We start from the raw sequence: 14,385 nt of genomic DNA, 5'->3' as shown, positions 1-14,385 counted from the left end.
CACAGAAATTGCATCCAAATTTAATACAAAAGTCACAATGCCGACTTAAGTACAAGAGGACTGACACTCTAACTTTCTATGATTTGAACCTCTCCAGTGAGTCCAGTCTTAGATTCCGATGCTTCACTTCAGGTTTACTGTATACCTTGGACCTTCTTACTGACGATGAAACACAGAAATTGCTTCCGAATCTAATACAAAAGGCACAATGCCGACTTATGTACAAGAGGACTGACACTCTAACTTTCTATGATATGAACCTCTCCTGTGAGTCCGGTTTTAGATTCCGATGCTTCACTTCAGGTTTACTATATACCTTCGAGCTTCTTATTGACGATGAACACAGAAATTGCATCCTAATTCAAAACAAAAGGCACAATGCCGACTTAAGTACAAGAGGACTGACACTCTAACTATCTATGATTTGAACCTCTCCTGTGAGTCCAGCTTTAGATTCCGATGCTTCACTTCAGGTTTACTGTAGCCCTTGGACCTTCTTATTGACGATGAATCACAGGAATTGCACCTGAATTATACGAAAGGCACCATGCCGACTTAAGTACAAGAGGACTGACACTCTAACTTTCTATGATTTGAACCTCTCCTGTGAGTCCGGTTTTAGATTCTGATGCTTCACTTCAGGTTTACTATATACCTGCGAGCTTCTTATTGACGATGAACACAGGAATTGCATCCTAATTCAAAACAAAAGGCACAATGCCGACTTAAGTACAAGAGGACTGACACTCTAACTTTCTATGATTTTAACCTCTCCTGTGAGTTCTGTTTTAGATTCCGTTGCTTCACTTCAGGTTTACTGTATACCTTGGACCTTCTTATTGACGATGAAACACAGAAATTGCATCCGAATTTAATTCAAAAGGCACAATGCCGACTTAAGAACAAGAGAACTGACACTCTAACTTTCTATGATTTGAACCTCTCCTGTGAGTCCAGTTTTAGATTCCGATGCTTCACTTCAGGTTTACTGAATACCTTGGACCTTCTTATTGACGATTAAACAAAGAAATTGCATCCTAATTTAATACAAAAGGCACAATGGCGACTTAAGTACAAGAGGACTGACACTCTAACTTTCTATGATTTTAATCTCTCCTGTGAGTCCAGTTTTAGATTCCGATGCGTCACTTCAGGTTTACTGTATACCTTGAACCTTCTTATTGACGATGAATCACAGATATTTCATGCTAATTGAATACAAAATGCACAATGCCGACTTAAGTACAAGAGGACTGACACTCTAACTTTCTATGATTTGAACCTCTCCAGTGAGTCCAGTCTTAGATTCCGATGCTTCACTTCAGGTTTTCTGTATACCTTGGACCTTCTTACTGACGATGAAACACAGAAATTGCATCCGAATCTAATACAAAAGGCACAATGCCGACTTATGTACAAGAGGACTGACACTCTAACTTTCTATGATATGAACCTCTCCTGTGAGTCCGGTTTTAGATTCCGATGCTTCACTTCAGGTTTACTATATACCTTCGAGCTTCTTATTGACGATGAACACAGAAATTGCATCCTAATTCAAAACAAAAGGCACAATGCCGACTTAAGTACAAGAGGACTGACACTCTAACTTTGTATGATTTGAACCTCTCCTGTGAGTCGAGTTTTTGATTCCGATGCTTCACTTCAGGTTTACTATATACCTTATACCTCCTTATTGACAATGAAACATAGAATTCGATCCTAATTTAATACAAAAGGCCCAATGCCGACTTAAGTACAAGAGGAAAGACACTCTAATTTTCTATGATTTTTACCTCTCCTGTGAGTCCACTTTTAGATTCCGATGATTCACTTCAGGTTTACTGTATCCCTTGGATCTTCTTATTGACGATGAAACACAGAAATTGCACCTGAATTATACAAAAGGCACCATGCCGACTTAAGTACAAGAGGACTGACACTCAAAGATTCTATTATTTGAACCTCTCCTGTGAGTCCAGTTTAAGATTCCGATGCTTCACTTCAGGTTTACTAAATACCTTGGACCTTCTTATTGACCATGAAACACAGAAATTGCATCCTAATTTAATACAAAAGGCACAATGCCGACTTAAGTACAAGAGGACTGACACTCTAACTTTCTATGATTTGAACCTGTCCTGTGAGTCCTGTTTTAGATTCCGTTGCTTCACTTCAGGTTTACTGTATACCTTGGGCCTTCTTATTGACGATGAAACACAGAAATTGCATCCTAATTTAATACAAAAGGCAAATGCCGACTTAAGTACAAGAGGACTGCCACTCTGACATTCCATGATTTTAATCTATCCTGTGAGTCCAGTTTTAGATTCCGAAGCTTCACTTCAGGTTGACTGTATACCTTGGAACTTCTTATTGGCGATGAAACACAGAAATTTCATCCTAATTGAATACAAAATGCACAATGCCGACTTAAGTACAAGAGGACTGACACTCTAACTTTCTATGATTTGAACCTCTCATGTGAGTCCAGTTTTAGATTCCGTTGCTTCACTGTAGGTTTACTGTATACCTTTGACCTTCTTATTGACGATGAAACACAGAAATTGCATCCTAATTTAATACAAAAGGCACAATGCCGACTTAAGTACAAGAGGACTGACACTCTATCTTTCTATGAGTTGAACCACTCCTTTGAGTCCAGTTTTAGATTCCGATGATTCACTTGAGGTTTACTGATCCCTGGGACCTTCGTATTGACGATGAAACACTGAAATTGCATCCGAATTTAAGACAAAGGCACAATGCCGACTTAAGTACAAGAGGACTGACACTCTAAGTTTCTATGATTTGAACCTCTCCTGTGAGTCCAGTTTTAGATTCCGATGCTTCACTTCAGGTTTACTGTATACCTTGGCCCTTCTTATTGACGATGAATCACAGAAATTGCATCCGAATTTAATATAAAAGGCACAATCCGACTTAAGTGCAAGAGGATTGATACTCTAACTTTCTATGATTTGAACCTCTCCTGTGAGTCCAGTTTTAGATTCCGATGCTTCACTTCAGGTTTACTGAATACCTTGGACCTTCTTATTGACGATTAAACAAAGAAATTGCATCCTAATTTAATACAAAAGGCACAATGGCGACTTAAGTACAAGAGGACTGACACTCTAACTTTCTATGATATGAACCTCTCCTGTGAGTCCGGTTTTAGATTCCGATGCTACACTTCAGGTTTACTATATACCTTCGAGCTTCTTATTGACGATGAACACAGAAATTGCATCCTAATTCAAAACAAAAGGCACAATGCCGACTTAAGTACAAGAGGACTGACACTCTAACTTTCTATGATTTGAACCTCTCCTGTGAGTCCAGCTTTAGATTCCGATGCTTCACTTCAGGTTTACTGTATCCCTTGGACCTTCTTATTGACGATGAATCACAGGAATTGCACCTGAATTATACGAAAGGCACCATGCCGACTTAAGTACAAAAGGACTGACACTCTAACTTTCTATGATTTGAACCTCTCCTGTGAGTCCGGTTTTAGATTCTGATGCTTCACTTCAGGTTTACTATATACCTTCGAGCTTCTTATTGACGATGAACACAGAAATTGCATCCTAATTCAAAACAAAAGGCACAATGCCGACTTAAGTACAAGAGGACTGACACTCTAACTTTCTATGATTTTAACCTCTCCTGTGAGTTCTGTTTTAGATTCCGTTGCTTCACTTCAGGTTTACTGTATACCTTGGACCTTCTTATTGACGATGAAACACAGAAATTGCATCCGAATTTAATTCAAAAGGCACAATGCCGACTTAAGAACAAGAGAACTGACACTCTAACTTTCTATGATTTGAACCTCTCCTGTGAGTCCAGTTTTAGATTCCGATGCTTCACTTCAGGTTTACTGAATACCTTGGACCTTCTTATTGACGATTAAACAAAGAAATTGCATCCTAATTTAATACAAAAGGCACAATGCCGACTTAAGTACAAGAGAACTGACACTCTAACTTTCTATGATTTCAATCTCTCCTGTGAGTCCAGTTTTAGATTCCGATGCGTCACTTCAGGTTTACTGTATACCTTGAACCTTCTTATTGACGATGAATCACAGAAATTTCATGCTAATTGAATACAAAATGCACAAAGCCGACTTAAGTACAAGAGGACTGACACTCTAACTTTCTATGATTTGAACCTCTCCAGTGAGTCCAGTCTTAGATTCCGATGCTTCACTTCAGGTTTTCTGTATACCTTGGACCTTCTTACTGACGATGAAACACAGAAATTGCATCCGACTCTAATACAAAAGGCACAATGCCGACTTATGTACAAGAGGACTGACACTCTAACTTTCTATGATATGAACCTCTCCTGTGAGTCCGGTTTTAGATTCCGATGCTTCACTTCAGGTTTACTATATACCTTCGAGCTTCTTATTGACGATGAACACAGAAATTGCATCCTAATTCAAAACAAAAGGCACAATGCCGACTTAAGTACAAGAGGACTGACACTCTAACTTTCTATGATTTGAACCTCTCCTGTGAGTCCAGCTTTAGATTCCGATGCTTCACTTCAGGTTTACTGTATCCCTTGGACCTTCTTATTGACGATGAATCACATGAATTGCACCTGAATTATACGAAAGGCACCATGCCGACTTAAGTACAAGAGGACTGACACTCTAACTTTCTATGATTTGAACCTCTCCTGTGAGTCCGGTTTTAGATTCTGATGCTTCACTTCAGGTTTACTATATACCTTCGAGCTTCTTATTGACGATGAACACAGAAATTGCATCCTAATTCAAAACAAAAGGCACAATGCCGACTTATGTACAAGAGGACTGACACTCTAACTTTCTATGATTTTAACCTCTCCTGTGAGTTCTGTTTTAGATTCCGTTGCTTCACTTCAGTTTTACTGTATACCTTGGACCTTCTTATTGACGATGAAACACAGAAATTGCATCCGAATTTAATTCAAAAGGCACAATGCCTACTTAAGAACAAGAGAACTGACACTCTAACTTTCTATGATTTGAACCTCTCCTGTGAGTCCAGTTTTAGATTCCGATGCTTCACTTCAGGTTTACTGAATACCTTGGACCTTCTTATTGACGATTAAACAAAGAAATTGCATCCTAATTTAATACAAAAGGCACAATGCCGACTTAAGTACAAGAGGACTGACACTCTAACTTTCTATGATTTTAATCTCTCCTGTGAGTCCAGTTTTAGATTCCGATGCGTCACTTCAGGTTTACTGTATACCTTGAACCTTCTTATTGACGATGAATCACAGAAATTTCAAGCTAATTGAATACAAAATGCACAATGCCGACTTAAGTACAAGAGGACTGACACTCTAACTTTCTATGATTTGAACCTCTCCTGTGAATCCAGTTTTAGATTCCGTTGCTTCACTTTAGGTTAACTGTATACCTTGGACTTTCTTATTGACGATGAAACACAGAAATTGCATCCTAATTTAATACAAAAGGCACAATGCCGACTTAAGTACAAGAGGACAGAATCTCAAACTTCCTATGATTTGAACCTCTCCTGTGAGTCCAGTTTTAGATTCCGATGTTTTACTTCAGGTTTACTGTATACCTTGGTCCATCTTACTGACGATGAAACACAGAAATTGCATCCTTATTTAATACAAAATGCACAATGCCGACTTAAGTACAAGAGGACAGACTCTCTAAGTTTCTATGATTTGAACCTCTCCTGTGAGTCCAGTTTTAGATTCCGATGCTTCACTTCAGGTTTACTGTATCCCTTGGACCTTCTTATTGACGACGAAACACAGAAATTGCATCCGAATTTAATACAAAATGCACAATTCCGACTTAAGTGCAATAGGACTGACACTCTAACTTTCTATTATTTGAACCTCTCCAGTGAGTCCAGTATTAGATTCCGATGCTTCACTTCAGGTTTACCGTATCCCTTTTACCTTCTTATTGACGATGAAACACAGGAATTGTATCCGAATTAAATACAAAAGGCTCAATGCCGACTTAAGTACAAGAGGACTTACACTCTAAGTTTCTATGATTTGAACCTCTCCTGTGAGTCTAGTTTTAGATTCCGATGCTTCACTTCCGGTTTACTGTATACCTTGGACCTTCTTATTGACGATGAAACACAGATATTGCATCCGAATTTAATACAAAAGGCACAATGCCGACTTAAGTACAAGAGGATTGACACTCTAACTTTCTATGATTTGAACCTCTCCTGTGAGTCCAGTTTTAGATTCCGATGCTTCACTTCAGGTTTACTGAATACCTTGGACCTTCTTATTGACGATTAAACAAAGAAATTGCATCCTAATTTAATACAAAAGGCACAATGCCGACTTAAGTACAAGAGGACTGACACTCTAACTTTCTATGATTTTAATCTCTCCTGTGAGTCCAGTTTTAGATTCCGATGCGTCACTTCAGGTTTACTGTATACCTTGAACCTTCTTATTGACGATGAATCACAGAAATTTCAAGCTAATTGAATACAAAATGCACAATGCCGACTTAAGTACAAGAGGACTGACACTCTAACTTTCTATGATTTGAACCTCTCCTGTGAATCCAGTTTTAGATTCCGTTGCTTCACTTTAGGTTAACTGTATACCTTGGACTTTCTTATTGACGATGAAACACAGAAATTGCATCCTAATTTAATACAAAAGGCACAATGCCGACTTAAGTACAAGAGGACAGAATCTCAAACTTCCTATGATTTGAACCTCTCCTGTGAGTCCAGTTTTAGATTCCGATGTTTTACTTCAGGTTTACTGTATACCTTGGTCCATCTTACTGACGATGAAACACAGAAATTGCATCCTTATTTAATACAAAATGCACAATGCCGACTTAAGTACAAGAGGACAGACTCTCTAAGTTTCTATGATTTGAACCTCTCCTGTGAGTCCAGTTTTAGATTCCGATGCTTCACTTCAGGTTTACTGTATCCCTTGGACCTTCTTATTGACGACGAAACACAGAAATTGCATCCGAATTTAATACAAAATGCACAATTCCGACTTAAGTGCAATAGGACTGACACTCTAACTTTCTATTATTTGAACCTCTCCAGTGAGTCCAGTATTAGATTCCGATGCTTCACTTCAGGTTTACCGTATCCCTTGGACCTTCTTATTGACGATGAAACACAGGAATTGTATCCGAATTAAATACAAAAGGCTCAATGCCGACTTAAGTACAAGAGGACTTACACTCTAAGTTTCTATGATTTGAACCTCTCCTGTGAGTCTAGTTTTAGATTCCGATGCTTCACTTCCGGTTTACTGTATACCTTGGACCTTCTTATTGACGATGAAACACAGATATTGCATCCGAATTTAATACAAAAGGCACAATGCCGACTTAAGTACAAGAGGATTGACACTCTAACTTTCTATGATTTGAACCTCTCCTGTGAGTCCAGTTTTAGATTCCGATGCTCACTTCAGGTTTACTGTATACCTTGGACCTTCTTATTAACGATGAAGCACATAAATTTTAATGGATTCAAAATCAAAAGGCACAATGCCGACTTATGTACAAAAGGACTGACACTCTAACTTTCTATGATTCGAACCTCTCCTGTGAGTCCAGTTTTAGATTCCGATGCTTCACTTCAGGGTTATTGTATACCTTGGACCTTCTTATTGACGATGAAACACAGAAATTGCATCCGAATTCAATACAAAATGCACAATGCCGACTTAAGTACAAGAAGACTGACACTCTAACTTTCTATGATTTGAACCTCTCCTGTGAGTTCAGTCTTAGATTCCGATGCTTCACTTCAGGTTTTCTGTATACCTTGGACCTTCTTATTGACGATATAACACAGAAATTGCATCCGAATCTGATACAAAAGGCACAATGCCTACTTAAGTACAAGAGGACTGACACTCTAACTTTCTAAGATATGAACCTCTCCTGTGGGTCCAGTTTTAGATTCCAATGCTTCACTTCAATCTACTGTATACCTCGGACGTTCTTATTGTCGATGAAACACAGAAATTGCATCCTAATTTAATACAAAAGGCACAATGCCGACTTAAGTACAAGAGTACTGACACTCTAACTTTCTATGATTTGAACCTCTCCTGTGAATCCAGTTTTAGATTCCGTTGCTTCACTTTAGGTTTACTGTATACCTTGGACCTTCTTATTGACGATGAAACACAGAAATTGCATCCTAATTTAATACGAAAGGCACAATGCCGACTTAAGTACAAGAGGACAGACTCTCTAACTTTCTATGATTTGAACCTCTCCTGTGAGTCCAGTTTTAGATTCCGATGTTTTACTTCAAGTTTACTGTATACCTTGGTCCATCGTACTGACGATGAAACACAGAAATAGCATCCTAATTTAATACAAAATGCACAATGCCTACTTAAGTACAAGAGGACAGACTCTCTAAGTTTCTAAGATTTGAACCTCTCCTGTGAGTCCAGTTTTAGATTCCGATGCTTCACTTCAGGTTTACTGTATCCCTTGGACCTTCTTATTGACGACGAAACACAGAAATTGCATCCGAATTTAATACAAAATGCACAATTCCGACTTAAGTGCAAGAGGACTGTCACTCTAACTTTCTATGATTTGAACCCCTCCAGTGAGTTTAGTTTTAGATTCCGTTGCTTCACTTTAGGTTTACTGTATACCTTGGACCTTCTTATTGACGATGAAACACAGAAATTGCATCCTAATTTAATACGAAAGGCACAGTGCCGACTTAAGTACAAGAGGACAGACTCTCTAACTTTCTATGATTTGAACCTCTAATCTGAGTCCAGTTTTAGATTCCGATGCTTCACTTCAGGTTCACTGTATACTTTGACCTTCTTATTGACGATGAAACACAGAAATTGCATCCTAATTTAATACAAAAGGCACAATGCCGACTTAAGTACTAGAGGTCTGACACTCTAACTTTCTATGATTTGAGCCTCTCCTGTGAGTCCAGTTTTAGATACCGATGCTTCACTTCATGCTCACTGTATACCTTGGACCTTCTTATTGACGATGAAACACATAAATTGCTACCGAATTTAATATAAAAGGCACAATGCCGACTTAAGTACAAGAGGACTGACACTCTAGCTTTCTATGTTTTGAACCTCTCCTGTGAGTCCAGCTTTAGATTCCGATGCTTCACTTCAGGTTTACTGCATATTCTTATTGACGATGAAACACAGAAATTGCATCCTAATTTAATACAATATGCACAATGCCGACTTAAGTAGAAGTGGACAGACTCTCCAACTTTCTATGATTTGAACCTCTCCTGTGAATCCAGTTTTAGATTCCGATGCTTCACTTAAGGTTTACTGTATCCCTTGGACCTTCTTATTGACGACGAATGACAGAAATTGCATCCAAATTTAATACAAAATGCACAATTCCTACTTAAGTGATGGAGGACTGACACTCTAACTTTCTATGATTTGAACCTCTCCTGTGAGTCCAGTATTAGATCCCGATGCTTCACTTCAGGTTTACCGTATCCCTTGGACCTTCTTACTGACGATGAAACACAGAAATTGCATCCGAATTAAATACAAGAGGCACAATTCCGACTAAAGTACTTGAGGACTGACACTCTAACTTTCTATGATTTGAACCCCTCCTGTGAGTCCAGTTTTAGATTCCAACGCTTCACTTCAGGTTTACAGTATACCTTGTACCTTCTTATTGACGATGAAACACAGAAATTGCATTCTAATTTAATACAAAAGGCACAATGCCGACCTAAGTACAAGAGGACTGACACTCTATCTTTCTATGATTTGAACCTCTCCTGTGAGTCCTGTTTTAGATTCCGATGTTTCACTTCAGGTTGACTGTATCCTTTGACCTTCTTATTGACTATGAAACTCAGAAATTGCATCCTACTTTAATACAAAAGGCACAATGCCGACTTCAGTACGAGAGGACTGACACTCTAACTTTCTATGATTTGAGCCTCTCCTGTGAGTCCAGTTTTAGATACCGATGCTTCACTTCATGCTCACTGTATCCTTAGACTTTCTTATTGACGATGAGACACAGAAATTGTATCCGAATTTAATACAAAAGGCACAATGCCGACTTAAGTACAAGAGGACTGACACTATTACATTCTATGATTTGAACATCTGCTGTGAGACCGGTTTTGGATTCCGATGCTTCACTTCAGGTTTACTGTATCCCTTAGACCTTCTTATTGACGATGAAACACAGAAACTGCATCCGAATTCAATACGAAAGACACAATGACGACTTAAGTATAAGAGGACTGACACTCTAACATTCTATGATTTAAACCACTCCGGTGAGTCCAGTTTTAGATTCCGATGCTTCACTTCATGTTTACTGCATATTCTTATTGACGATGAAACACAGAAATTGCATCCTAATTTAATACAAAAGGCACAATTCCGACTTAAGTGCAAGAGGACTGACACTCTAACTTTCTATGATTTGAATATCTCCTGTGAGTCCAGTTTTAGATTCTGATGCTTCACTTCAGCTTTACTGTATACCTTGGACTTTCTTGCTGACGATGAAACACAGAAATTTCATCCTAATTGAATACAAATTGCACAATGCCGACTTAAGTCCAAGAGGACTGACACTCTATCTTTCTATGATTTGAACCTCTCCTGCGTGTCCAGTTTTTGATTCCGATGCTTCACATCAGGTTTACTTAATACCTTGGACCTTCTTATTAACGATGAAACACAGAAATTGCATCCTAAATTAATACAAAAGCACAATGCCGACATAAGTACAAGAGGACAGACACTCTAACTTTCTACGATTTGAATATCTCCTGTGAGTCCAGTTTTAGATTCCGTTGCTTCACTTCATTTTTACTGTATACCTTGGACTTCTAATTGACGATGAAACACAGAAATTGCATCCGAATTTAATACAAAAAGCACAATGGCGACTTAAGTTCAAGAGGACTGACACTCTAACTTTCTATGATTTTCATCTCTCCTGTGAGTCCTGTTTTAGATTCCGATGCCTCACTTCAGGCTTACAGTATACCTTCGACCTTCTTATTGACGATGAAACACAGAAATTGCATCCGAATTAAATACAAAATGCACAATTCCGACTTAAGTGCAAGAGGACTGACACACTATCTTTCTACGATTTGAACCTCTCCGGTGAGTCCAGTTTTAGATTCCGCTACTTCACTTTGTGTTTACTGTATACCATGGACCTTCTTATTGTCGATGAAACGCGAAAATGCATCCTAATTTAAAACAAAAGGCCCAATGCCGACTTATGTACAAGAGGACAGACTCTCTAACTTTCTATGATTTTTACCTCCCCTGTGAGTCCAGTTTTGGATTCCGATGCTTCACTTCAGGTTCACTGTATCCCTAGGACCTTCTTATTGACGACGAAACACAGAAATTGCATTCGAATTTAATACAAAATGCACAATGCCGACTTAAGTACAAGAGGACTGACACTCTGACTTTCTATGATTTGAACCTCTCCTGTGATTCCAGTATTCGATTCCGATGCTTCACTTCATGTTTACCGTATTCCTTGGACCTTCTTGATGACGATGAAACACAGAAATTGCATCCGAATTAAATACAAAAGGCACAATTCTGACTTTAGTACAGGAGGACTGACACTTTAACATTCTCTGATTTGAACCTCTCCTGTGAGTCCAGTTTTAGATTCCGATGCTTCACTTCAGGTTTACTGTATCCCTTGGACCTTCTTATTGACGATGAAACACAGAATTTGCATCCGAATTTAATACAAAAGGAACAATGCCGACTTAAGTACAAGAGGACTGACACTCTAACTTTCTATGATTTGAACATCTCCTGGGAGTATAGTTTTGGATTCCGATGCTTCACTTCAGGTTTACTGTATACCTTGGACCTTCTTACTGACGATGAAACACAGAAATTGCATCCTAATTTAATACAAAATGCACAATGCCGACTTAAGTACAATAGGACAGACTCTCTAACTTTCTATGATTTGAACCCCTCCTGTGAGTCTAGTTTTAGATTCCGATGCTTCACTTCAGGTTTACTGTATCCCTTGCACCTTCTTATTGACGACGAAACACAGAAATTGCATCCGAATATAATACAAAATGCACAATGCCCACTTAAGTGAAGAGGACTGACACTCTAACTTTCTATGATTTGCACCTCTCCTGTGAGTCCAGTATTAGATTCCGATGCTTCACTTCAGGTTTACCGTATCCCTTGGACCTTCTTATTGACGATGAAACACAGAAATTGCATTCGAATTAAATACAAAAGGCACAAAGCCGACTTAAGTACAAGAGGACTGACACTCTAACTTTCTATGATTTGAACTTCTCCTGTGAGTCCAGTTTAAGATTTAGATGCTTCACTTCAGGTTTACTGTATACTTTGGACTTTCTTGTTGACGATGGAACACAGAAATTGCAACCTAATTTAATACAAAAGGCACAATGCCGACTTAAGTACAAAAGGACTGACACTCAAACTTTCTATGATTTGAACCTCTCCTGTGAGTCCAGTTTAGGATTCCGATGCTTCACTTTAGGTTCACTGTCTCCTTAGACCTTCTAATTGACGATGAAACACAGAAATTGCATCCGAATTTAATACAAAATGCACAATTCCGACTTAAGTGCAAGAGGACTGACACTCTAACTTTCTATGATTTGAACCTCTCCTGTGAGGTTAGTTTTAGATTCCGATGCTTCACTTTAGGTTTACCGTATCCCTTGGACCTTCTCATTGACGATGAAACACAGAAATTGCATCCGAATTAAATACAAAAGGCACAATGCCGACTTAAGTACTTCAGGACTGACACTCTAACTTTCTATGATTTGAACCTCTCCTGTGAGACCAGTTTTGGATTCCGATGCCTCACTTCAGGTTTACTGTATCCCTTGGACCTTCTTATTGACGATGAAACACAGAAATTGCATCCGAATTTAATACAAAAGGCACATTGACGACTTAAGTATAAGAGGACTGACACTCTAACATTCTATGATTTAAACCTCTCCGGTGAGTCCAGTTTTAGATTCCGATGCTTCACTTCATGTTTACTGCATATTCTTATTGACGATGAAACACAGAAATTGCATCCTAATTTAATACAAAACGCACAATGATGACTTAAGTACAAGAGGACTCACACTTTAACTTTCTATGATTTTAATCTCTCCGGTGAGTCCAGTTTTAGATTCTGATGCTTTACTTAAGGTTTAGTGTGTACCTTGGACCTTCTTGCTGACGATAAAACAAAGAAATTCCATCCTAATTGAATACAAATTGCACAATGCCGACTTAAGTACAAGACGACTGACACTCTATCTTTCTATGTATTGATCCTCTCCTGTGTGTCCAGTTTTAGATTCCGATGCTTCACTTCAGTTTTACTGAATACCTTGGACTTCTTATTAACGATAAAACACAGAAAATGCATTCTTAATTAATACAAAAGTCACAATGCCAACAAAAGTACGAAAAGACAGACTCTCTAACTTTCAATGATTTGAACCTCTCCTGTGAGTCCAGGTTTAGATTCCGATGCTTCACTTCAGGTTTACTGTAAACCTTGGACCATCTTATTGACGATGAAACACAGAACTAGCACCTGAATTTAATACAAAAGGCACAATGCCGACTTAAGTACAAGAGGACTGACACTCTAACTTTCTATGGTTTGAACCTCTCCTGTGAGTCCAGTTTTAGATTCCGATGCTTCACTTCAGGTTTACTGTATACCTTGGTCCATCTTAATGACGATGAAACACAGAAATTGCATCCTAATTTAAAACAAAATGCACAATGCCGACCTAAGTACAAGAGGACAGACTCTCTAACTTTCTATGATTTGAACCTCTCCTGTGAGTCCTGTTTTAGATTCCGATGCTTCACTTCAGGTTTACTGTATCCCTTGGACCTTCTTATTGACGACGAAACTCAGAAATTGCATCCGAATTTAATACAAAATGCACAATTCCGACTTAAGTGCAAGAGGACTGACACTCTGACTTTCTATGATTTGAACCTCTCCTGTGAGTCCAGTTTTAGATTCCGATGCTTCCTTCTGGTTTACTGTATCCCTTGGACCTTCCTATTGACGATGAAACACAGAATTTGCATCCGAATTTAAGAGAAAGGCACAATGCCGACATAAGTACAAGAGGACTGACACTCTAACTTTCTATGATTTGAACCTCTCCTGTGAATCCAGTTTTAGATTCCGATGCTTTACTTCAGGTTTACTGTATCCCTGGGACCTTCTTGTTGACGATGAAACACATAAATTGCACCTGAATGTAATACAAAAGGCACAATGCTGACTTAAGTACAAGAGGACTGACACTCTATCTTTCTATG

Source organism: Schistocerca serialis, chromosome 4, assembly GCF_023864345.2.
Source record: "Schistocerca serialis cubense isolate TAMUIC-IGC-003099 chromosome 4, iqSchSeri2.2, whole genome shotgun sequence".
Lineage (NCBI taxonomy): Eukaryota > Metazoa > Arthropoda > Insecta > Orthoptera > Acrididae > Schistocerca > Schistocerca serialis.
Note: the sequence above shows the minus strand (reverse complement) of the source record.